General features: G+C 40.0%; 1 long non-coding RNA gene across 2 annotated transcripts in view; it reads left to right on the top strand.

Moving 5' to 3' along the window:
- Positions 1 to 19,488, top strand: part of LOC135268872 (uncharacterized) — a 76,789-nt gene extending 57,301 nt beyond the window's left edge. Inside the window, exons 4-5 of one of the 2 annotated variants that reach the window (XR_010337224.1) lie at positions 16,910 to 18,488; positions 18,612 to 19,488. This is a non-coding gene — a long non-coding RNA (uncharacterized LOC135268872). Of the gene's footprint in view, positions 1 to 16,909 lie in introns of both variants that reach the window. The other variant, XR_010337223.1, reaches the window with a different exon arrangement.
- Positions 19,489 to 27,171: the final 7,683 nt, after the last annotated feature.

Below are 27,171 nucleotides of genomic sequence, written 5' to 3'. Positions count from 1 at the left end.
TTTATTTTTAATGGTATTGCAAATAAAATGGTTTCCTTTATTCATTGTTAGTGTACAGAAATAGAACTGGTTTTGTACATTAATCCTGTAGTCTGCAACTTTCCTGAACTTATTAGCTCTAATAGTTTTCTGTGTGGATTATTTAGGAGTTCTATATATTATATCATGTTATTGGCAGATAGAGATAGTTTTACTTCTTCCTTTTCAATCTGGCTGTCTCATTTCTTTTTCTTGCCGAATTTCCCTGGTTAGAACTTCCAGTACAATGTTGAATAGAAGTGGTGAGGATAGAAATGCTCATTTTATTTCTGATCTTAGGAGGAAAACTTTCTGTCTTTCAATGGTAAGTACTTATGTTAGCTGTGGATTTTTTCATAGATACAGCCTGAAGGTTTTTGTGTGTTCTTCGAGATATAATTTATTTATATATAAGAAACTATATTTTAACATAAATACTAGCCTATATATGCTGGTCTGCACCTTGCATTTTTTACCTAACAATGTATCTTGGAGATCTTTTAAAATCAGTAAAGAACTTTTTTATTTTTACAAAATGTTGCTTAGTTTTTCATTTTATGTCTATATCATTATTTATTGAATGAATACTCTATTGAAGAATAATCTATCAGCACTACTGGTCATATAAATTAAAAGTCAGCAAATATTTATTTAATCTCCACTACTTATTTAACCCCTTCTGTTGTATAGAGCACAGTAAAACTTGTTAAAGAAAATAAGGCCTAACTTTTATTTGCTCCATTTTCCCACTTTCATTTATGGGGATACTGCTGTAAAAAAGGTTGTTAACACCAGGTCTTCCAACTTTGAAAATTTCAACAGAAGAGTTGAAAGAATTGTACAAGAAAAATCAAATATCAATTACTTAGATTCAAAATTTTGCCATCTTTAATGATGCATGATTTGCTTCGTTTGCTGAACCATGTGAAAGTTTTTCTTCAATTAAAAAAAAAATTTCTTGAGACAGGTTTTGCTATGCTGCCCAAATTGCTTTCAAACTCCTGAGCTCAAGCTATCCGCCCACCTGGGCCTCTTAAAGTGCTAGCGCTAGGATTACAGGTGTGAGCCACCACATCCGCCCTAAACATTTGCATGTATTTAGGAGACATAAGTACAAGTTTCTTACATGCACACATTGTACAGTGGTAAAGTCTGGGATTTTAGTGATATGAAAGTTTTAATTTTCAGATTTCTTGACATTTCACCCCAAAGCATAAGTATATTCTCTTACTTAACCACAATATCATTATCACACAGACATTAAACAGTTTACTCACAAATATCATCAAACATCTGGTCCATATTCAACTTTTTCTATTAGTCCCCAAAAATGTTTTTAGTTATCTTTTTTAAAAAACTAAAATTCAGTCAAGATCCACACACTGTATTTATGTTATCTCTCTTATTTCCTTACCTACAACAGTTGCTATATCTTTTTTAAAAAAAAATAATATTGACTTTTTCAAGAGACTAAACTAGTTGGCTTTTAGAATGTCCCACATTCTTGATTTGTCTGATTATTTACTCATGGTATTGTTAATCCTGCTCTTTTATTCCCAGAATCTTCTGTAACTTTGGAAGTGAACTCTCGATTAAATCCAGGTTAAATATTTTTGAAAGAATATTTAGTAAATAAAGCTGTATAGTTATATCCTATCAGGAGGCAAATGACACCAATTTATTCCCCTACTAAATTCATCTCTCAGTTTAAATGGCCTCCACTAGAATTCTTCATTGAAAAGGTACATTTTTTTCCCTTTTAAGCTCTGAAATAGCCACTGCTTTAACGATGAGAGAATGTAAAAGACTTGGAATTGGAGGGGTGGGGTAGAATCCATTTGCTTCTTTTCTTCTTTATATATCTCAACTCCAATTAGTGGTTTAGATAACTTTTAGATACAAATAGAAGTTTAGATGCAAGAGTGTTGAGGAGCAGACCTCTATTTTAAAAAATAGATGCAAGAGTGCAATAGATCACATGGCCTTCTATAACTCAGAGCAGTAAGGCATGCATGATCAGCTTATTACTCAGGGGTCCATGAAAAGGTCATTGCATTAGAAAGCCAAATCTCAGACCAAGGTTTCAGTCTCTAATCTGCCACTAAATAGCCATGTGACCTTAACTGATTTAACTTCTCCGGCCTCCAAGTTTTCTCCAAGACTCGAGACGGTCATTATCATTCCTACAGCTTTGACAATTCATAATCCTATGATTCCACTTAGTAAAATATATTAGATCACATTTATTTGATGCACAATGTGGGAACTTTAATTTTTTTTTTAATTTAAAAATCATAACACTTGAGAATTTCAGTTGATCCCATAATTAGGGAATGCCTGCTCCATGTAGGTGCTCAATAGGTATTCTCGTAAACCAGGACACTGGTTTTCATGATTGGATTTTTCTATGTTCATAATCAATCCCTTTTCTCCACAGGGCCCTGGGAAATTGTTTGATAGCTAGGTCACTTTTTCTCTCTGTAAAGGGTTGAATTGTGTCCCCCTGCCAGATTCACGTTTAGGTCCGAACCCCCTATCCTTCAGTAATTCAGAACGTGGCCTTGTGGCCTTATTTGAAGATTGACAAACTAGTTGTTGCAGATGTAATTAATCAAGTTAAAATGAGGTCATTATGTTGAGCCCTAAACCAATATAAATGGTGTCCTTAAAAAAGGGGAAATTTGGCTGGGTGTGGTGCTGCGCACCTGTAATCCTAGCTCCTCAGGAGGCTGAGTTGGGAGAATTGTTTGAGGCCAAAAGTCGGAGACCAGCCTGGGCAACACAGTGAGACCCTGTCTCTAAAAAAGGTTTTTGAAAAATCAACCGGGCACAGTGGCGTGCACCTGTAGTCCCAGCTACTTAGGAAGGTGAACTGGGATGATCTCTTGAGCCCAGGAGTTCAAGGCTGCAGTGAGCTATGATTTTGCTACTGCATTCCAGACTAGGAGCCTGGGTGACAGAGTGAGAGACTTCATCCCTTTAAAAAATAAAATAAAAAGATAAATTTAGACACAGAGACACATAGGAGGAATACCATGTGAAGATGAAGGCAGAAATTTGGATGTTATGTTGTCTACAAGCCAAGGAACAGCAAAGATTGCCAGCTAAACCACCAGAAGCTTCCAGAGAGGCCTGGAACAGATTCTACCTCACAGCTTTCAAAAGGAACCAGCCTTGCCAACATCTTGACCTTGGACTTAGCCTCCAGAACTTTGAGGCAATATATTTAAGCTACCGAGTTTGCACTACTTTGTTATAGCAGCTCTAACAAACTAATACATTTGGTGTCCCTGACCTGGTAATCAATGCCTTGAGCACTATATCCTATTAAAAAAAGAAAAATATATAATATTCTATAGGAAGAAAAGAAACCACGGGGTTACTCTTGTGTATATGTAACTGCTATGGTTTGAATGTTTGTGTCCCTCCAAAATTCACATTGAAACTTAATCCCCAGTGGCTGGGCCTGGTGTCACGCCTATAATCCCAGCACTTTGGGAGGCTGAGGCCAGCAGATTACTTGAGGTCAAGAGTTCTAGACCAACCTGGTCAACATGGTGAACCCTTGTCTCTACTAAAAATACAAAAATTAGCTGGGCATGATGGCACTCACCTGTAATCCCAGCTACTCAGGAGGCTGAGACAAGAGAATCATTTGAACCCAGGAGGCAAAGTTTGCAGTTAGCAAAGATCGTGCCACTGCACTCTAGCCTGGATAATAGAGCAAGACTCTCAAAAAAAAAAAAAAAAAAAGCTTAAGGAGCCTATTTAGCCCTTTTTTGCCCTTCCACCAAATGAGGACACAGCAGCAAGGTGCCACATATGAAGCAGAGAGTGAGCCTTCACTAGACATTGAAACTTCTGGTGTCTTCATCTTAGAATTCCTGCCTCCAGACAGTATGAAATGAATGTCTGTTTCTTTATAAATTACCCAGTTTGAGATATTTTGTCATAGCAGCAGGAATGGACAAAGACAATGGCCAAGTTGAAAAGGCCTATTTTTTTCTTCCTTGCAAATTCTATATCAAGCCAGACAGATTTTCTGAACTATTCATGGGATACTTTGCTGCGATTGTGTCTCTGGTAGGTTTTTTTGTGCATATGTACATGTGCACGTGTGTGCACTCACAGGCACGTGTAAGTGAATTCTAATTCATTCTTTCAATAGATTACAACTCTTGATACCAAAAAGACAGAATAGTACTCATTATTCTCTAACTGAATTTAAATCTCTTAGCTGTTTCAGCATACATATGGTCACATCTACAATACACAAAAATTATATTCAGACTTTTGAGTAAAAATCTCAATAATTGCTCACACTTCCTATGTGGATATCAGAAAGATATCAATCAGAGAAAGCTATAAAGGGACCCAGTTAAGTAGAAAAGGCTTCTGAGGAATATAGATGCCTAAGATGAAGACTGATGGGCTAAAAATTTCCATTCATTTCTAGCTTTTGCTATAATCTTAGACTGTGGAGCTCTTAATACATGTTATACTTCAAAAACACAGATGCAAAAATACTTTCGTTTGGTTCAGATGCATGGCTTCAGAAAGCTATATGAATCTAGTGGTTTTATAAGAATTGCTTCATCTATTCTAACAGTACACTTTTGTTCCTTTGAAGAATTTCTTCACTTTTGCTCTGATGATTTCTGTGGTTCCTTCCATTTATGAAATGCTGTCAGTCTAACTTAAGTCATGGCATAGCTACTCATTTCTTTAGGGATGCTTCTGGAATCATCGATACTTATCTCACAACTGTCATAGTGCCAGCATGAATTTTTCAAACCATGACCCTTTTCAAGGGTGACGTTCTGACATAAGCCTTTGGTTTGGCTCTGCGTCCCCACCCAAATCTCATGTTGATTTTTAATTCCCAGTGTTGGAGATAGGACCTGGGGGGACATGATTTGCTCATGGGGTGGTTTCTAATGGTTTAGCACCATCTTCCTAATGCTGTCTCTTGATAGAGTTTTCAAGGGATCTGGTTGTTTAAAAGTGTGTGGCACCTTCCTCCTTCGCTCTCCCTCTCCTGCTGGCCATGTAAATATGTGCCTGCTTCCCCTTTGCCTTCTGCCATGATTGTAAGTTTCCCGAGGACTCCCCAGAAGCAGAAGCCTGTACAGCCTGCAGAATGGAAAGCCAATTATACCTCTTTTCTTTATAAATTTTTTTTTTTTGAGACTGAGTCTCACTATGTAGCCCAGGCTGGAGTGCAGTGGCACAGTCTCAGCTCACTGCAACCTCCACCTCCCAGGTTCAAGTGATTCTCCTGCCTTGGCCTCCCAGGTAGCTGGAACTACAGGCACACGCCACCACGCCTGGCTAATTTTTTGTATTTTTAGTAGACACAGGGTTTCACTATGTTGGGTAGGCTGGTCTTGAACTCCTGACCTCAGGTGATCCACATGCCTCAGCCTCCCAAAGTGCTGAGATTACAGACATGAGCCACCACGCCCAGCCCAAGATTAAGGGTTTTTTTTGTTTTTTTGTTTTTGTTTTTTTTTGAGATGGAGTTTCGCTCTTGTTACCCAGGCTGGAGTGCAATGGTGCTATCTCGGCTCAGCGCAACCTCCGCCTCCTGGGTTCAGGCAATTCTCCTGCCTTAGCCTCCTGAGTAGCTGGGATTACAGGCACGCGCCACCATGCCCAGCTAATTTTTTGTATTTTTAGTAGAGACGGGGTTTCACCATGTTGACCAGGATGGTCTTGATCTCTTGACCTCGTGATCCACCCGCCTCGGCCTCCCAAAGTGCTGGGATTACAGGCGTGAGCCACCGCGCCCGGCCCAAGATTAAGGTTTTAAAACAGTTTCTTTGTGCAAAAGGTAAAGTAACTGGTGCTAAATAAGGAACTTGTGTTCATTCTAAAGATGACTGTGGTTTATAACCAGATGTCGTAGGGCCAGTGACAAAACTCTTCCACTTGCTTAGGCACACCATTTGGAATGAAAGGTCATTATAGAGAACATTCAACTTCTATAGTGGTAGAGTAAGAATGGGGACTTCGATTTTCTTCCTCAGATTCACAGTGTTATAAAGACAAACAAATGAAAATCGAAATGAACTGCTAGGAGCTCAAAGGACATAGCTCTGACAGTATCATCCTGAAATACTTAGTTCGTCCAGTGCCATGGAAGTTCTAATAAACACCAGAGGAGGCATTCATCCAGGAATAAAATTTATCCCATAAAAATAGTCATTTCTTTAGGGATGCTTCTGGAACTATCAAGAGTTATCTCACAGACAGTTCAGAGAATGATTCCATAGTTCATAATTTATCTTTTCAAGTGTAAATTGAAAAGATAAATTATGAACTATGGAATCATTCTGGTAATTTCATTTTCAAAACTCAGAGACATTTAAGTAGAACTGTGACTTATGTCACAAAAATGATAATAACCAGTGATCAAGTTTAATCTGATTCCAGATTTTCTAATAGTGTTAACAGCATTACAGTGTTTGGCTTCAAGAAATGATGTAAATAGCATGTTTTTAAGATGCCAGTGTTTTTATAATCTTGTTTCATATCTGTCAGCTCAGGTTATTCAAGACATCCATTACTGTATACTGAACATTGGTCCATTTATTTGATTTTGCTTAGATGCACCTGCTTCTATTAAAACCTGTGCTGAGTTAGGTTCTTGGATTAATGATACTGAATTTCTTAACATTCACATGTGGCAAACAGAATTATTTTGATATTTACTAATTCATTTCTTTTATAATCTTACAGTTCAGGCTGCCAAACACAAGCTCGGTGAAACTCTATAAAAGCAGGGAAGGATGAACTATTTAATATCATTAATTATTCCTGTTTTGTTCACAGTGTTAATCTGTCTTAAGACACCCCAAAACATGCCCTGAGTTTGGATTCTGCTCTCTCCTTAAACTGTCCAATATTAGCAGATATGCAAGAATTCAGGAAGACAACTGTTGATAAAGTATCGGCTAGTATCCATAAAGATGCAAGGCTCATATATATCTGAGAATAATCACATCCTTCATCTCACCCTGCAATAGGAGAAGGAGTGCTCCTTTTCCATGCACTCACCTGAGGATGTGCTGTCCATATTTCTCTTTAAGGGCTGGGTCCTTACACTGTAAACGTGCACGCCCCCTCCCAAACCTGGTATAGAGTGTCCAGATGCTCTCCCCTTCCTTCCTTTAAACCTCTGCCTGGATATCACTTCTTCTGGGAAGCCTTCTTTGACCATGCTAAGGCAGGGGTCAGGGCTGCCACATTGCACAGCTACAGGGGGACATCACTGGCGTTGCGTTTTGAGTGAATGCTGACCCCTCTTGGAATTAGGCCATGGAGCAGCCCTCCTGCAGGCCCTTCTTCTCTGCCTTGAGAGCACTCTGGGTTTACTTCTTCCAGTGACTTCACTGCTAGATTGTAATTGCCCGTTTCCTTGAATGCCTCTCCTCAAAGGCAGGGACTATATCATAGAACACTGAACTTGACGCAGATGGTGTGCTCAGTAAAAGCTCCTAAAGGACTGATCATGTTGTTGAGTTGGGTGGCCCTGGCCCAGCATTTCCTGAGGGGCAGCCCCGATCAGCCGGTTGCTGTGGTCTTGTTTTGGAAGAGAGACGCTACTAAACCCATATAGAGGGCTTCCTATTTCTTGTTGCTTTTGAGTATCACCTACTGCCAGGCCCCAGGTCCTTGTGTACTTTCTCAGGGAATGGGACCACCTTGGGAGCTAGAATGGGAGAGAGAGGGACTGAATAAATCCAGGAGTCCCAGTCCTCCTCCAATTCCTTCTCTTTAATGAGGGAGACCTGTAAGTCCTAAGTTCAGTTTTTAGTGGCAGATGATTCTCTAATCAGGAAGGTCTGACTTAATATTTATTTATTTATTTAATATTTAAGAGCATATAAATATATATGGAAGTATCAAAAAATCATTGAAATCAAAAAAGTTGGTTCTGCTTTGTTGAAAACAAATCCTTCTGCTGTAGTACATTTTTCCATTAAAAAAAAAGTTGATTTTCAGAGTCCTGCCAACAACACTCTAAATGTAAGTGCTAGATTTGCAAATAGGCTTATATTCATATTTAGAGAATATGCATATTCAGAGACTTATTATTCAGGAAATATTTGGTTATCTTCAGACTAAGTAAAACTTATGGCTAAAAATAAGAGGGGTAACATATAAATAGTGGGAAAAGTTAGGGAGCATGAACAGCAGCCATGGCAAGAATAGAGTTGAGAGGAAGAGGTAGAGAGAACTGCGTGTTATTTTCTGTTTTGGTTTTATGTCTTCACCACTACCTGAAGTTCCATTCCATTCCATTCAATTTAACAAACATTAGCCGGGTGCCTGGCACCCAGAGGATCTGAGAATGCAATCTTGGCCCCCATGTTCTTAGAGCTGATGGGCAAGATATAATGGAATAAGGTTGCCTCTCCAACATCCTCTCCTCCACCATGATGAAGCCACTCTGTAGTTGAGGGGTTGGACTTCAGTTCCGTGGGTAGCTTTGATTGGTGTAAACCTGTCAAGGTAGCCCTAATCCCTGCCAATGATTGGTTCAGATACCGAGGGCCAAGCCTGGCATGGCATTCATTAGTCCACAGTGGCTGGTTCAAGAATGATATTGATTCCATTTAGGCCAAGGAGATACAAACAGGAGTTTTCTGAGGGTTCCAAGGAAAGTTTCCTGTTTCCAAAAATACGGAATACACAGTAGAGTATTCTTCTTATAGTCCCTATTCAGGATAGGAGGCCCTGAACCATTGCATCCTCTTGCTGTTTATCTTGGGATAAATGTCATAAACACAAATCAGTAGAGTCAACAAAATCACAGAGAAATAGATTAAGAACTCTGATCCAACTTTGCTTGAACCTGCACTACTCTGTGACTCTTAATTATATGAGTCAGTGATCTTTTTTCTTGTTAAGGGGGTTCAAATTGGCTTTTCTCATCCTAATAGCTTCAAGTGATAAGCACACTGGTACCTGCAATGCTGGTCAGAAGATGAAACATAATATAAAGATTACCCAGAAAAACAAAGCAGGGTCTAGCAGGGATGAGATCCTGTACCTAGGAGTAATAGAATGCAAATAATAAAAATATTATAAATTGGAAGTTAAACTAGGCCCACAAAAATGAATATCTAACAAAACAAATAGCAACCACTGAATAAGAGAAACCTAAGTTGGAAATGAATCATAGAATTTGAGAGGTAGACAAGATCTCAAAGCTTAGATAGGAAAACCCCTAGATTTCCTGTACAGAAATAGGTTCTGAGAGGTTAAGTAACTTGCTGAAAATCACACAGCTAAGTCGAGCAAGGCTGAGGACCCGGCTTTCTTGAATTCCAAATGGGGTTCTTTCTGCTGCATTACATAGTTTTCTCTCTGAAGACATAAAATGAAATAGGAAAATGGTATTTCTAAATGTCAGCATAGGAAGAAGAGTGAGGAAAATACTGCATTTTTATTTAACGGGGATTTTGGAGGCTCATAATAGAAATTTTGGATGTCTTGTTTTTAAATAAGACCATGGCCTTTACTAAAAGGTTGAGCATATGCTACAGTGTGGAACCACCTGGGGTAGCACTGTTGCTAAGCGCCCCACCGAAAGCAAGGCAGGGCTGGTTCAACCCATGCTCACCCCAAACCTGTGACCTGGCTGTGGCTGCTAATTAGCTGGCTCTTGCTAACGTTAGACTCCGTACATTCTTTACAGGATCAAAAGTCAATCCATACGGAGTCACACCAATAGCACATTCCCCCTGAAGTCCACCGCAACACTGGCACTGTTTTTCTCTCTTCTTCTACATATTAAGTAAGGTAGGAAATTCCAACTGAACCACAGTGCTAAAACAGCAATAAAACAGATCTCCAAGAACTGGATTCTGTCTCAGGTGTTCTATTTTAATTGCTCTAAGATCTTAAACACGTTGTTTTATCTCTGAGACTCCATTTCCTTGTCTATTAAATAACAAATGCCCTGCCTCCCTTCAGGGTTGCCGTTAAGATCAAAAGAGCTAATGATTATGAAAGCAGTAGGCGAATTCTACAGCCCTATGATCTAACTTCAAGCCCATCAGTTTGAAGACCAGGGAGCCCAAAGCTACCGGGTGATTTCCTTAGGTTGCCCAGTCTCTTAGTGACAGGTGGAACTACCCCTTCCTAAGAATGAGGAGTGACAACCTCCAGGACAGAGATTCATAACTACATTCAAAACAGCCACCAGATTTGCTAGATCTATTCAATAGCTGCCTTACAAAGCTATATGTGAATGCTGGATTCTACTTTCTCTTTTTTAATGATGTTCCAAATGTAATAAAACATTATACACAGGGTCAAGAGAGAGCAGTGTGAACAGTCATCTACCCCAATGACGTCCATTTCAAAAACAGTTTCCAGTGCTATTCTGCTTCCTGACTAATGAAAGAAAGCATTCTCAAAGAACAAAAACAAATTTCAACAAAGGAAATGCAACTATTCCTTGTGAACTTGCATTAATATTACAGCCATTCAATAAGTTATCCTGTTCTTTGGAACTTTTGTAAGTTCTCTTTTACCCTGAATTTGAGAGCCCTGCAACTTGAATGCTTGAGGGATTTATTCACACGTAGAGTCTCCAGGGTTAACAGTTTAAACAAGTGACATCTCTGCTTCACTAAAAAGGACTCTGAGATCTCACAGTCTATCATATTAACATTCTTTCTATACTTTATGTATTTGTCTGTTTGTGGCTTTCCACAGAGGGATTTGAAGCAGTTTATTCAAATTTAGGCTCTGCTTAAGAATAAAATAAACTGAAATGAGTTTGAGGAAGGAAAAAATATGGATAAAAATATGGGCTGGGTACAGTGGATCACGCCTATAATCCTAGCATGCTGGGAGGCTGAGGCGTGGGAATTACTTGAGGAGTTTGAAACCAGCCTGGGCAACATAGTGAGACCTTGTCTCTAGAACAAACAAAACATTAAAATTAGCTGGGCATGGTAACGTGCACATAGAGTCCCAGCTACTCAAGAGACTGAAGTGGGAGGTTGGCTTGAGCCCATGAGGCCACAACTGCGGTGACCTATAGTCACATCACTGCACTCCAGCCTGGCAGACAGAGCAAGACCCTGTCTCAAAAAAATAAATAAATAAATAAAAGAAGATGTGATGGTTTGCTAGATATATATATGTATATGCATATTTGAATGTGTGTGTGTGTCTGTGTGTGTGTATACCTATATATATATACCCAATAGCCCAATTTGCTTGCAAGCAGTGGTGGAGAAAAAAAGACTAAGCTTCCTCACAGCCAGTGCAAAAACAAGTCATTGCCACCTAGTGATTGCCGTATGGCTTATAGTCAGCAGCCTATGCTGGGCTAGAGAGAAGGCGTGGAAAGCAAGCTTGGCTTATAGCCAGTGACGTATATGCAGCCGTATAGTGAAAGGCTTCATTTGCACCCTGAACTCTGAATATTCACTTTTAAAACATCCATCTTTCATCCATCCAGTGAGCCCAGGAGAGTGGCTGCTTAACTTCTGGGCTTAGTAATTCATCTACAGATTCACCTACCCCAAGCAAAGTGGGTAATATCTAAATTCAGAGGCTGCATTTGCTCTACAGAAACCACTTGCAGAGTCTGCTGCCTTGGTAATGTATCACCCTAGGCAACTGCTTGTTCTGATTCTGTTCTTTTTTCCAGCTGGAGTCATTGTTCCGACTTCTTTGTATGAGTTAGTGCTTCTTGGGTACCCAGAAACCTATTCCCAGAGTTCACTTATTAGTCTAGTTGTTTTTTTCACTAATCAATTATGTTCTCTTTAAACTAGCTAATCTGAAGAAAAGCAAATTAACTAATTTGGAGAAGGGTGTTTAAATCATTGTAATATAATGTTTTCATGAAAAGTGCTTCCGTGAATGAGTCAGGTTGTATATGTGGATGATCCAAGAGGTACTGGAGTTTGAGGACTGGGTCCTTAGCTTGTGTTCCCACCTAGACTTTTTTTTTTCTTTTTTTTTTTTAAGCAAGGTCTTGCTCTGTCACCCAGCCTGGAGTGCCACAGCTAGATCTCAGTTCACTGCAGCCTCCACCTCCTGAGCTCAAGCCATCCTACTTACCTCAGTGTTGGGAGTAGCTGGGACTACAGGTGGGCACCACCACACCTGGATAATTTTTTTAGTTTTTGTAGAGATGAGGTCCCACTGTGTTGCCCAGGCTGGTCTTGAACTCCTGGGCACAAGCAATTCTCCTGCCTCGATATCCCAAAGTGCTGGGATTACAGGTGTGAGCCACTACACCCAGTCCTCACCTAGACTTTCTTCCCTCTTCAGGTGTTCCTCTTTGACAGCTGTGTCATATAAACAACTTCTGTCCTTGTTGAAAGAAGAAATTGTGCAATGCCAGGACAATAGGTATGCACGGGTGGTGAGCTTGTCTTATATGAAATAGTCAAAGAATGGGCAGGACCAGTCAGGCAGCTTGATTCGGCAGTGTGTATAATCATTACTCTGTGATCATTTTTGTAGTCACCATCTGCTTACTAATAATGTTTTAAAAACAGGACCTTAATTCAAACTCTACAGATTGCTTGTGTTAAATTATTTGGTCTGTCTCACAACTGGTGAGAACTTTTCAAAGAAAAATTTTTAATTCATTTACACAGACTAACATATCTCACTTTTATTTTAGTCACAGTTTTCTTCTCTTGTTTTGATGTGCTGTTTGACTTTTTGCCTTGCCAACCCAGATTCAACTGTCTTCAAAGATATCTTCAGCTATCATTTTAAAAATCAGCTTTCTTTTCTTTAGATAATTCTGCAACGTGAAGAATTAAAACAATATTGTCTAGTTGTGCTGTTGACTCCTGGGCAATCTTCAGGAAGCTAAGTCATTTTCATGTGGCTGCTTAGGCTTTAAGGCAAGGTTCCCATAACCATATGCTCTTTTTGGAGAATGATGATAATTCTGTCTGTTTTTCTTTCCTATTCTTTGTGATATAGAAAATATAAGCTGTACAGGGGATATAAATTACTAACAGTCTATATGCCTTTAAAAATGTATCTCCTAGTCAAAAGATTTGTATTATTTTTGCTGCACAGTATAGCTTAGGAAAAGGAACTATAAATCTATGAAACTGATATCTATCAAAATATTTTCTATGGGTCCTAATTTTTTTCTTGTCCATCTGTTGCCACAAACTTACAAATGAGAAACAGCAATTATTATGAAAGCACAAAAACCAAAGAGTAATTCCTTCCAGTTTTGGAATAGGTTATATTATTTTGTATGTCTTCATCTGAAGATGTAAAATATCAGTGGAAGTCTCAATGACTCGATATGAAGTAGATAATTTAGTTTATAAATTATAATTATATATTATAAATATATTATATAAATTATAAATATATATATTTATTTTAAAATTATAATTATAAATTATTTTATAATTTATTATTTTACAGATAAAGGTAATGACATACTAAGAGGTTAATTAGGTCCTGGGATCATGTTGTCACACCCAAAGGTAGATTTTAAAGCTCAAATTCAAGGATCAGAAGTACAATTTGCCACCAAACCACTTCAATAGACATTTCCAGATTCTGACATCAAGGCTGCATTTGATTTAAGGATCCAAAGGTTGGCTGGCCAAAATTTTTCTCCATCTCTCCTGTCTTCCCCCCATTTAATCAAATACACTGTAGAATGAAAAATAGGGTTTTTAGCTGTCTTGCTCTCTCAAAAGTTTCATCTGTAAAACAGAGATTATAATACTAATACTTATCTCACGGAGTTGACGAGGAAATGATAAATGTAAAGACTTTATTATATGCCCAGTAACTTAGTAAGTACTGGAAAGTCAGCCCTCCATATCCCCAGGTCTGCATCCAAGGACTCAACCAACCTCGAGCAGAAAATATTCAAACAAATAAAAATAAAAAACAATGAAATATAACCCTATTTACATTGTATTAGGTATTATAAGATTACTTATAATTTAGAGATGATTTAAAGTATATGGGAGGATGCATATACTTTATGGGAGGACGCATATACTATGCCATTTTATAAAAGGAACTTTAGCATCTCGGATTTCGGTATCCATGAGGAGGTCCTGGAACCAATCCCCATGGATACTAAGAGATCACTGGAAATGGTAACTACTATTATGGTGATGATCAGCACATAAAGGAGTGAAATGAAGGGCATTGAAACCTCTTCCTTGAGGCAGGTTAGAAGAATGCTTGCTGGCTGGTGGGTGCGGGGGTGCACACTTATAGTACCAGCTACTCAGGAGGCTAAGGTAGGAGAACTGCTTGAGCCCAGAAGTTTGAGAACAGCATGGGCAACATAGTGAGAAACTGTCTTCTGTTGTTTCCAAAAGATTGGAAGGAAGGGAAAACTCTTCTGTAGACATACAATCTTGGAGCAGAAATTCTATCACCTGTTATTATCTACCCACCTATTACCTAGCTAATATCTGTATATCAATTATCTCTTATTACCTATTGTCTATCTGTTATTTATTATTATTGTCTATTACCCTATTATCCGAGAATAAAGCTTTTATCCTATAATCGTCCTATTTACCCATGGCCAATTGACAAGGACCAAAGACTTTATCACAGGGATAACAGAAGAAACACTGAACCACTTGTGAAATTGCCAATGTTTGATGTCATTTTAACTAAATAAGCAGCAATTTCATATGATTCAGCCTAATAGACCTTGAATCCAGATACATCCAGGCAAAGGATTCAAAATCAAAGCAGACAGTCTATTTTCTATTGCTACTTCTCACTTACTTCCAAAACGTGAAATAACCATATAGTAAAAAACAATAGTATAGTACATAGTGATTCACCAGGGCTATTGGAGTTTTAGAAAGTATTGATATAATTAATTCCATATAATTTCAGTTCGTTGCTTTTTCCATTTTCAAAAGCCATTTTAGATTTAGGAAATAGCATCTTCTAAATGTAAAATATAAGTAAATATCACATGATTTAAAAAAAAAGAATTATAGCTATTTCTAGCATAAAAGGCCATTCTCCCTCTCTGTTTTTAAGACAGGGTCTCACTCTGTCACCCAGGCTGGAGTGCAGTGGCCCGATCGTAGCTCACTGCAGCCTCAAGAGAGCCTCCCATCTCAGACTTCCAAGTAGCTGGGACCACAAGCCCATGCCACCACATCTGGCTTCTTTTTTATTTTTAATTTGTTGTAGACAGGGTCTCACTATGTTGCCCAGCCTGGCCCGTTGTCTCTAAATGGGATACAGATATGTTAACAGTTTATCATAGATCAGCTTTACTTTTATGGGACAAGGTTATTTTTAAATAAAATTCTCTACTGCCTTAGACTATATATTCTTGTTATGTGTTAAATATCTCTATTTTTGAAGAGAATTTTAACAAGATAATTTTATATCTTCTTTCTTGCTGTTTTCTGCTTCCTTAATTGGTCACCTAGCTAATGGAGCTTTCTATTTGAAACATTTTAGCTTCTCTAACAAGGGGAAGAAGTCAACATGCTGTAATTATAGCTGTCTTCGTGGCTTGGATTATTATTCTGTCGATCTGACTTTCATATAAACGGAGCAGCTACCCATTGTAGTGTATGTGCACTGTGCAGTCAGAGTAAGCTCAGCCTCCTAATGACATGACGTGCCCTCCAACACACAATTACATTTCATGGCAGTTCAGAGGCTTTCCAATGTAACATCTTTAATACAATGTTCCCTGCCAAAGTTTTACAAATTGCACATGCTGGCAAACGATCAGTGAATCAACAATATTATTCACAACTGGATCTTCTCAGGAAGACAAGTTGGAGTATTAACCTGAGGTTTTCTGAAAAGCTCCCATGGTGCTTTGGCTGAAAAGATGTTAGACCAAGCAGCTTCTGATATGGAAACCAGTGGTTTGAACTGTAACTCAGTTAGTTAAGTCAATAGGGGGAAGGCTATGATGTCGTGATGCAGGAAATGACTAAACATTTAATGCTCATTGCTTTGCATATTCCTGGAGTTAGGGAGGGGGTGTGGATGGCATTGTGTGGGCACCGATGGTAACCCAGGTCAGTGAGACTTTAAAGGGACCATTACTTTGTCCTTCTTTCTAGAGTTTTAGGCATTAAAAATGTTAACTTGTGGCCAGGCATGGTGGCTCATGCCTGTAATCCCACCACTTTGAGAGGCCAAGGCAGGAGGATCCCTTGAGCCTAGGAGTTCGAGATCAGCCTGGGCATCATGATGAAACCCTGTCTACAAAAAATAGAAAACTTAGCCAGGAGTGGTGGCATGTACTCCTGCAGTCCCAGCTGAGAGATGGGAAGATCCCTTGAGCCCAGAAGGTCGAGCTGCAGTGAGCCATGATGGTGCCACTGCACTCTGGCCTGGGTGACAGAGCAAGACCCTGTCTCAAATAATAAAATAAAATTAAGTATTAACTTGTCCAAGACCCTGTTTCACAGCAGTCATTGATGAGACAAATGAAACATTTTGCAACACCTTAAGAAAACGATCCCATCAGTGTGGCAGGGCTAGTTTTGTCATCCCACTACCTAAAAAGCCATGAGACCTCGTCAGCCATGGAAGAATCTTTGTAAAGCTGAAGGAATTTGGCCCTTTAATGATGCACAAAGACATGTGCATGGATTTTGCAAGTTCCTACTTTCACCTACATAAATGCTGGATTTCATCCATGTTTTAACTGATTGGAGTTTTGAACAAAATAAATACAGATACCATAGTACGTAATTTCAGAGATTTTTTTTTTAAGTACAAAAATGTATATGAGCCCCAAAATGTATTTGGGCTATGTGCTGCAATTGATTTAATTGATTTTTCACAATATGAGGGATCCAGGCCGCAGCTGACCTGGGAATTAAGAATGATTTTTTTTTTTTTTTTTATAAAGGGTTGTAGAAAAGGAAGAAGAATCGGCAGAGACCATTTGTGGCTGGCAAAGCTTCAAGTATTTCCTAGCGGATCCTTTGCAAAAGTAAGTTTGCCCACTCCTGTAATAAGCAGCTCTCCTGCTGTGCACAGTCTGTGTGCCATCTCAGACTATGCAAAGGTGAGTAAAACCATCCCTGCCCCTAAGCAATTTACAATCTGCATCTAAGGGGCACTGTGCCTAGTAAGCAAAAGGCAAAAGAAGATGGCGCCAGATAAGGGCTTCAAAGGAAGAGAGACGGGGCTTGGTGGGGAAATAGGGAGTGGCTTCTTTGCAGGTGTTCCTTCGATGAACCTTGAAGATAAAAAGACATTTTGAAGAGTAAGGGTGAGTGAGATGGGGAGGAGGTCAGCTCTGTGTCCTGGAACCAGTGAGTGGTTCCATTTCCGAAGCACCCAGGGAGGCTAAGGGTGGATTCCAAGGCCGGAAAGTGAGGTGAGGGTTGTAGGCTGGAGACCATTATGAGGGGTGTGTCCAGAGGGAGAGGAGAGATTCCTGCACTTAGAGCCCGAAAGGACAACACAGTTTGCACTTTTACTTTGGTGTTAGAAAGAACCATAGTCGCATATGGTTACACAGAAGGGTTTTATGATACTCAGTGAAAAATGAGGAAAATCGTCTCTCTTAGGTTGAGCACCTAGGAGATGAGTAGCTCTTGATTCTAAGTCAATGAACAACTTTAATCTATGCAGTTACCAAGTCACCATTAACACATAAAGCACTGCTGGGTTCAATCTATTTCATCAGAATTCTTGAAAGTCCTATTTTATTTCAGAGGCAAGGCAGCTGAACTTGGTGAGGCTGCCAGGGACACCGAGTGCCACCTCTGAATTTGCCCCTGACTCAGTGCCTGACCTTCGGCAAGCACTCAACGGCTCACTATCTCACTTTCCTCAGCCATAAAATGGGAATCACAGGACTTAGCCACCTCATAGGAGTGTCCTAATGCCTGCAAAAACCTTTCAAGATAAGTGCTCCTGGAAACAGACAAGGTGGGGAGGGTTATTTTTCAATCGTCCGGCGGGGAAATGAGGTTATCACAATTAAAATAGGAGACTACTTACGGTTTCTAAGAGTCAAGAGCTTTGTAAAACAGAAATGATTGTGGATGAATGATGCAGAGCCTACAGATGACTTAAAGGTACCCATAATCTACCAGTCAAAATCTCTGTCAGGATTTTCTAAATTAAAGTCAGGGCATCTTTTCTGTTGTTAAGGACGGAAGAGAATATTCAGCACCACCTTAGAGAATGTGGTTTCACATATCTGTTCTATCTGCGTTTTAGATGCTTGGAATATTCTGCTCAATTCTCCTGGGTATTATTCCGTTATAAAATCTGTAGATTTTCCTAATCTGTCCTAGAGAGGGACTGCGACAGGGTCTGCAGACAGAAGGGCTGCCTCATAGTCAATGGTCTTTGTGTGACCTCTGCCATCGGCCGATGGTGGCGGAAGAAGACACTAAAGTCTCTCGAGAAAGTTGAAGACCCAACCCTGGATGTACCCACACCGCACCTGGAGCAGACAATCGGGCTAGAAGGCAAGTTCTGCTCTGCTCTGGAAAGTGTGAATGGTAAAATATTTCTTAGGATCCTGCTGACAACACTTGCCATTTTTACCTTCTCTCTCTCTCTCTCTGTTTCTCTCCTTTTCTTTCTTAAAGAATTTTTTACCTTACAGTTGTCCAGAGAGGAAAGACAGGCCAAAATAGTTGAATATGCTAGCTTACTGGGAGGACAACAGCTTAAGCCACAAAGCCCTGAGTTTGACCCTAGAACTCTGTGGCTACTGATGACTCATCTTGAAAATTATCAGATTGAATCTTCTCTACTGGTTTGATAACAGCTGATGAGTGGAAAAAGAATGCCAATCAAATGCACATGCGTAATAAGCAGCATCCTTATTCCCCTCTGCAGATCTGTTCTTGGATCACCTACAATTCCCTGTCTGTTGAAGAAGATTTGCTATCCATGCAATTCTTGTGGACTGGTTGTTAAGAAAAGGTGGATAAACTGTCTTTAGGCCCTGAGAGTGTGGTGCCTGTGTGAAGAGGGGAATGAGGCAGTCAGAATGTAGCAGTCAGAGGTGGCTGGAGTAGGAGAAAGTGCCTGCTAATGAAATCTTGATTTTTCTGTGGCTTTTCCGTGCAATTGGGTGGCTAAGTAGGAAAGCATTGGAACTTCACTATATCAATTCTGCTTTCCTTGTTTTTTGGAACTCTAAGTCACCGAGGCTCCCTGCCACCCTATCCATCTATAACTTTTCATCACTTTTTCCTCAGTGTAAGAAGTGTGTCCCAGAAAATGTGCCTCTATGACTCAGCAACATTTCAAATCCATCTGAGCCTTCCCAGTGTTCCAAAAGAAATACTGATTTGAATTCAGCTGCTTAAAAAACCAGTCTCTAAGCAGGCAGCTTGAAACTTCCTTATAGCAATGGTTTAGGCTCTGGGTAATCAGTTGTTTTTAATTGTTTCTATTCTTCAGTTAATTCATTTGCCACCTGATTTTGTGTGATTTTTTGAGCCCAATACTCTGCTAAATTAACCTTGATTTTCTGTCTTTTTTTTTTTTCCTTTTTTTTTTTTTTTTTTTTTTTTTTTTTTTGAGACAGAGCCTTGCTCTGTTGCCCAGTCTGGAGTGCAGTGGCACGATCTCGGCTCATTGCAAACTCTGCCTCCAGAGTTCAAGCAATTCTCCTGTCTTTTAGCCTCCTGAGTATCTGGGATTACAGGCGCCCACCACCACACCCAGCTAATTTTTGTATTTTCAGTAGAGACAGTGTTTTGCTATGTTGGGCAAGCTGGTCTTGAACTCCTGACCTCAGCCTCGGTCTCCCAAAGTGTTGGGATTACAAGCATGAGCCACCATGCCTGGCCTTACCTTGATTTTTTTTTTTTTTTTTTTTTTTTTTTGAGACAGAGTCTCACTCTGTTGCTCAGGCTGGAGTGCAGTGGCTTGATCTCTGCTCACTGCAACCTCCATCTCCAGGTTTAAGCGATTCTCCTGCCTCAGCCTCCTAAGTAGCTGGGACTACAGGCTTGGGCCACCAAGCCCAGTTAATTTTTTGTATTTTTAGTAGAGACAGGGTTTCACTGTGTTGGGCAGTCTGGTCTTGAATTCCTGACCTTAGGTGATCCACCCACCTTGGCCTCCCAAAATGCCGGGATTACATGTGTGAGCTACCACGCTCAGCCCCTACTTAATTTTTAAGTCAAGAGGGAACGAGTCCAAATTTCTATTCAGTTAAACTATATACCTTTGGACATTGAATCACTTTCAGATTCACTTAAAAATCATGTATGAATGACCCACATTTTCACTCCAACAGGAAGTTGTGTATATGTGCACAAAACATTAGATTGTTCACACCAGTGCTATTCATAATAGTCAAAAACTGGAAGCAACTCAAACATCCATCAACCGTAGAATGGATAAGTAAATCATGATATATTCATACCATGGAACATAACAGTGAGAATAAATGAACCACTGCTACACCCAACAGATATGAATTTCACAAACAGAATGCTGAGCAACAGAAGCCAAACGCAGAAGGATACACATTTATGAATCCATTTGTACGAAGTTCATAAACAGACAAAATTAGTCAGTGGAGATCATTCTCATAGAAGTCTGAACAATGGTTGTCTTTAGCGGGGGGATATAGTGACTGAAGTGGGTATAAAGGGTTTCTGGGGCTTGGTGATGGTACACAAGCATATTCAGTCTGTGAAAATTCACTGAGCTGTGCAATAGTGATTTTTCAAACTTTTATATATGTATGGTATGCTCCAATAAAGTTTTACTAAAAGACAAGCGTAGTCATTGCTATGGTGTGAATGTTTGCGTCCCCCCACTCACCAAATTCATATGTTGAAATCCTAACCCCCAAGGTGATGATATTAGGAATTGAGGTGTTTGGCGATGATTAGATCATGAAGTGAAGCTCTTATGAATGGGATTCATGCCCTTATGAAAGAGGCCAAGGGAGCTGGTTCACCCCTTTTGCCATGTGAGGACACAGTGAAAAGACGGCCATCTATGAACAAGTAAATGGATTCTCGTGAGAGACAGAATCCTCCAGCACCTTGATCTTGGACATCCCAACCTCCAGCAGAGCAAGAAAATTAAATTCTGTTTATAAGCCACACATTTATGGCATTTTACTGTAGCAGCCCAAATGGACTAAAAGAGTCATTATTATCATTATAGTTTAGTGTTATCACTTTTCATCAGAAAGAAAGTGATCAATATTGTGTGAATGTTTTTAACATGCAAATAACAGGAGACCCAACTCAAAATGATTTAAGGGGTTGGAAAACTTTTCCTTTAAAGGAATAAAGAGTAAAGATTGTCGTTTCTGCAGGCCGTGTGACCTCTTGCCTTAACTACTCCATATTGTTGCATGAAAGTGCAACATACATAAACAACGTGTAAACAAATGAACATGCCAGGGTTCCAATCAAAGTTGACCTGCAAAAACAGGTGGGAAGCTCGCTTTGTAGTTTGCTGACCTCTAATTTAAACAATCAGTGAGTTTATTATCATACAAGTAACAAGAAGTTCCAGGGAATGTAAGCTTCAGGGTTACCTGATTCAGCAGCTTTGCATCCCAATCCAGGACCTCAATTCTTTCCATTTGCTTGCTCAGCTTTGTGCAGGCTGTGTCCTTAGTCTTGACCCATCCCGGTCATAAGGTGACCACAGCCCTTCACACATCATGTCTTCATGCGAGAGTGTCCACAGGCCACAAATGTCTCTTTCTTGTGTCCCCTTTTTAGAAGCATGGAAACCAACCAACCTTCCTTCCTTCCTTCCTTTCTTCCTTCCTCCTTCCTTCCTTCCTTCCTTTCTTCCTTCCTTCCTCCTTCCTTCCTTCCTCCTTCCTTTCTTTTTTCCTTCTTTTCTTCCTTCCTTCCTTCCTTTCTTTAATGTTTTTTTTTGAGACAGTCTCATTCTGTCACCCAGGCTAGAATGCAGTGGCATGATCTTGGCTCACTACAACCTCTCTGCTGGGTTCAAGCAATTCTCCTGCCTCAGCCGCCAAGTAAGTAGCTGGGATTACAGGCTCCTGCCACCATACCCAGCTAATTTTTGTATTTTTAATAGAGAGGGGGTTTCACCATGTTGGCCAGGCTGGTCTCAAACTCCTGTCCTCAGGTGATCTGCCCGCGTCCAGCCTTAAAGTGCTGGGATTACAGGCGTGAGCCACCTGGCCCATCAGGGAAAGCTTTTTTAGATGCCTCCTAAAAGACTTGATTCACTTCCTAAGGCTGAGAAGGCAGGTGAGGTGTGTGTGAGTGGTTGTTTTTAGGCAGGCAACCCACATCGTGATCTGCATTAGTTTCCTATTGCTACGTAACAAATTGCCACATAGTTCCCAGCTTAAAACAGCATATAAACTACCTCCCAGTTTCTGTGGCTCGGGAGTCTAAGCAAGGCTTGAGGTCTCCACACAGGATCTCACAAGGCTGCAGTCAAGGTGTGGCCAGGCTTTTCTTCTGGGGCGTGGAGTCCTCTTTCAAGCCTATGTAGTTGTTGGCAGAATCCACTTCCTTGCAGCTATGGGACAGAGGTTCCTGTTTTCTTGCTGGCTGTCAGCTGAGGGTCATTCTTGGCTCCTAGAAGCCACTCACAGTTCTGTGCCAACCACACATCCCTCACCATGAGACACCCCATTTCTTTAAGCCCAGCTGGAGAATGGCTTAGAGAATTGCTAAGAGCGTCTCATATAACATAATCTAATCAAACGAGTGAGATGGATTATATTCACAGGTTCTGCCTACAGTCAAGGGAGGCGGGATTATACAGCATATATGAGCACCCTAAGAGACCCAACTCAAAATGGTTTAAGCCAGAGGTTGGCAAACTTCCTACAAAGGGATGGATAGTACAGATTGTGGGTCTTTAAGGTCATCCAGTTTCTCCTCTCAACTACTCTGTGTTGTAGCACAAAAGCAGCCACTGATAATACATAAGCAAATAAACATAGCTGTGTTCTTTTTTAAAATTATTTTTATTTTTATTTTTTGAGATGGAGTCTCGCTCTGTTGCCCAGGCTGGAGTACAGTGGCACGACCTCAGCTCACTACAACCTCCGCCTTCCAGGTTCAAGCAATTCTCCTGCCTCAGTCTCCAAGTAAGTAGCTGGGACGACAGGTGTGCGGGCCACCACACCTGGTTAATATTTGTATTTTTAGTGGAGACAGCGTTTTGCCATGTTGGCCAGGCTGGTCTCAAACTCCTGACCTCAAGTGATCTGCCCACCTCAGCCTCCCAAACTGTTGGGATTACAGGCCTGAGCCACTGTGCACAGCAACATGGCTGTGTTCTAGTAATACTCAAGTGAACTTGGAGGCCATCTCAGAATTCTGCCTACTCGTAGCTCTCACCTGAAAAATTAAATCAGATAATTTAACAGTAGACCATTACACACTCAAAAGAGGAAATATGCTGTATTTGGCATATTCCTTGCTTGGAGGATAGACGTTTAAAACACAGCTCCATAAACACAAAGTTCTGTTTTGTTTCATTTTAACTTTTATTTTAGGTTCAGGGGTACAGGTGATGGTTTGTTACATAGGTAAACTCATGTCCTGGGGGTTTGTTGTACAGATTATTTCATCACCCAGGAATTAAGCCCAGTTCCCAATAGTTATCCCTTTTCTGCTCCTCTCCCTTCTCCCATCCTCCACCCTCGGGTAGACCACAGTATCTATTATTTCCGTCTCTGTATTCATAAATTCTCATCATTTAGCTCCCACTTAAAAATGAGAACATGTGGTATTTGGTTTTCTGTTTCTGCATTAGTTTGATGAGGATAATAGCCTCCACCTCCATCTCCATCCATGTTCCCACGAAAGACATGATCTTGTTCCTTTTTATGGCTGCACAGTTATCTATAGCGTGTATGTACCACATGTCTTTATCCAATCTGTCATTGATGGGATTTAGGTTGACCTTGCTATTGTGAATATAAATATGTTTTTGTTAGTGTGAACAGTGCTGCGATGAACATTCACGTGCATGTGTCTTTATGGTAGAATGATTTATAATCCTCTGAGTATATACCCAGTAATGGGATTGCTGGGTTGAATGGCAGTTCTGCTTTTAGCTCTCTGAGGAATTGCCATATTGCTTTCCACAATAGTTCAACTAATTTACACTCCCACCAACAGTGTATAAGCATTCCCTTTTCTCCACAACCTCACCAGCCTGTTATTTTTTTTACTTTTTAATAACTGCCATTCTGACTGGGTGTGAGATGGTATCTCATTGTAGTTCTGATTTGCATTTCTGTAATGATCAGCGATATTGAGCTTTTCTCATATGCTTTTTGGCCACATGTATGTCTTCTTTCAGAAAGTGTCTATTAATATTCTTTGGCCACTTTTTAATGGGGCTCATAAACACAAATTTAATTTGAAAGTCCTGAAGAATCAATTTTTTAGTTTCACTCTTGTTGCCCAGGCTGGAGTGCAATGGTGCCATCTTGGCTCACTGCAACCTCTGCCTCCCAGGTTCAAGTGATTCTCCTGCCTCAGCCTCCTGATTAGCTGAGATTACAAGCATCTGCCATCACCCCAGGCTAATTTTGTGTTTTTAGTAGAGATGGGGTTTCACCGTGTTAGTCAGGCTTGTCTCGAACTCCTGACCTCAGGTGATACACCCGCCTCAGCCTCCCAAAGTGCTGGAATTACAGGCATGAGTCACCGCACCTAGCCTGGATTCTGGCTTTTACTCTATACTTCAAAAGGTCTATCCTACTCCAAGATTATATTTAAAGATTATCTATCTAATGTTGTCATTATTTTCTTTCTCTTTTGCTCTTTCTAAAACTGTTAATTCATCTGCAATTTATCATGGAACATGTAAGGCTTGGATACAACTTTCCTTTTTTTCCCCAGAGGACTACTCAGTTGCTCTGACATCGTTTATTGAACAGATCATCTTTTTCCATTGATAGGTGGTGGCATTTTATCATATACTAAATTTCTTTTTGTATTTGAGTCGATTTCTGGACTTTACATTTATGATTCATCGAGGTGCCTTGTCTAGTCATATACCACACCCTTTTACTTTTTATAGCTTTACATAATATTTTAATATCTGATACAACTAAGAAGTCTTCTTTTTATTTTCAGGATTTCTGAGTATTCTTGCTCCTTTCTTTTTCCATATTATAATGAGCTACAATTTTTAAAAGTCCTTTTTAAAATTGAGTTTTTTGCATTATAGATTAGGAATAATTGACACCTTTATATAGTTGAGTCTTTTTATCTAAAAATACATACATCCTTCCATTTGTTCAAGTTTTCTTCTGTGATTCAGTGGCATTTTATTTTATTCTTTTCATATATTCATAATCTTGTCTTTTCATATAGCTCTTTTCACTTTTTAAGCTTACTCCTAGGAATTTAATCTTTTTGTTTTAATATAAATAGGGTCTTTCTTCTGTTTTTAACCCCGTGTTGTTTCAAGGATTCTTAAAAGCCAAAAGAGCATTTATTCTATGTTAATAAATGAAATCTCATAAACATATAAGTAGCAATAGGACTTGTAATTTAATTGTGTCCTAAATATTTCATTGGTAGAAAGAAAACAAACAAACAAAAACCTTTCCCAAATTCATACAAGTAAAATGATATTAGGAATACATTAAAATGTCTCTTAGGATTGGTTCTTTCCCTGTTTCTTCCTCTCCCTCCCTCCTTCCCTCCCTCCCTCCCTCTTTCTTTTCTTTCTTTCTTTCTTCCTTTCTTTCTTTCTTTTGTCCTTTCCTTCTTTCTTTCTTTCTTTCTTTCATTTTTTTGTAAAGACAGGGTCTCATCATGTTGCCCAGGCTGCTCTCAAACACCTGTCCTCAAGCAATTTACCCTCCTAGGCCTCCCAACATGCTGAGATTACAGGTGTGAGCCATGCACCTGACCTTAAGATTGGTTCTTGACTGACTTTTGAACCTTAAAACAGGATCCATCTAATTTTCTCATTCTTGCAAGTCACTCACTGCTCATATTTTGCCTAGTTGGGTACACATATTATTTCTCAGGGTGCTCTACTAATTGTTTTCCTCTCCCTAGGGGAAGGCTGGTAGCTCAGCTGTCTGATTATTTCTCACCTATATCTTAAGACACAAATGCTTCTAGTAAGTAGACCTCCCAAATCAAGCAGGAGAGGTAGCTGATGCCTCCCCTTCTTCCCTGACTGCAGGTTTCCATCATCATAACCTGAAAAAGCAGTCATAGCCTGGGAAAGTAGTACTTATGGAGGAAATTAAAGCTCTACTCAGAACCAAGAACATTTCCCAGGTCAGCTGCAAAGAGGAAAGATGGAAGCCCTTTTAGAAGACTCCCAGATTTGTAACCTGGGAGGATGCAGAATGCAGGCGTGAGTTGTTCTGGGAGGGGAGCCTGGAGATGGGAAGATACCAGGCTGTGCAGCCCTACGATGGAACAGCCTCATGCAGTGGGAGTTTTTCCTTCAGCAAGTGGCCATGTTGGAGGCTTGGATCTCATTCTTGGACCAGAGTTGCTTGGCTCTGACTTTGGAAGAATAATTGATAGGGCCAGGAGGGACTAGAGACTCTGATCTCCTTTTCCTAGTACCTCAAAGCCCTCTTACAGGCAAAAATTCTACTTGTAACATTTACTTGACTTAATTAGTAGCATCTATATTTATCGAAAGGCAATCAAGAGGCCTTCTGCATAATAATACAGTAGTATTAAAAATAAAAAGTAGAAAGGCCAATGTATTTGGAAAACCGAGCCCTGTACTCATCTTTTACATAGATTTCCTTATCTTTTACTTTTATTTTATTTTTTTTTTTGAGATAAAGTCTCAGGCTGCCCAGGCTGGAGTGCAGTGGTGTGAACTTGGCTCACTGCAGCCTCCGCCTCCCAGGTTCGAGTGATTCTCCTGCCTCAGCTTCCTAAGTAGCTGGGATTACAGGCACCTGCCACCACACCCAGGTAATTTTTGTATTTTTAGTAGAGACGGAGTTCCACCATGTTGGCCAGGCTGGTCTTGAACTCCTGACTTCAAGTGATCTGCCTGCCTCAGCCTCCCAAAGTGCTGGAATTACACGCATGAGCCACTATGCTTGGCCAGATTCCTTTATTTTAATCCTCAGAGCAGCCCTATAAATTTAGTCATACAATCATTTCAAATTGATGAGGAAACTCAGGTTTAGGGAAATTAAATAATCCCTTCATGGTCACATAG

The sequence above is a fragment of the Aotus nancymaae genome, unplaced genomic scaffold (genome assembly GCF_030222135.1).
Source record: "Aotus nancymaae isolate 86718 unplaced genomic scaffold, 86718_ANA_hifiasm-v0.15.2.pri h1tg000046l, whole genome shotgun sequence".
Classification (NCBI taxonomy): domain Eukaryota; kingdom Metazoa; phylum Chordata; class Mammalia; order Primates; family Aotidae; genus Aotus; species Aotus nancymaae.
The sequence above is the reverse complement of the archived record's forward strand: the minus strand, read 5'-3'. Positions and strand labels throughout refer to the sequence as shown.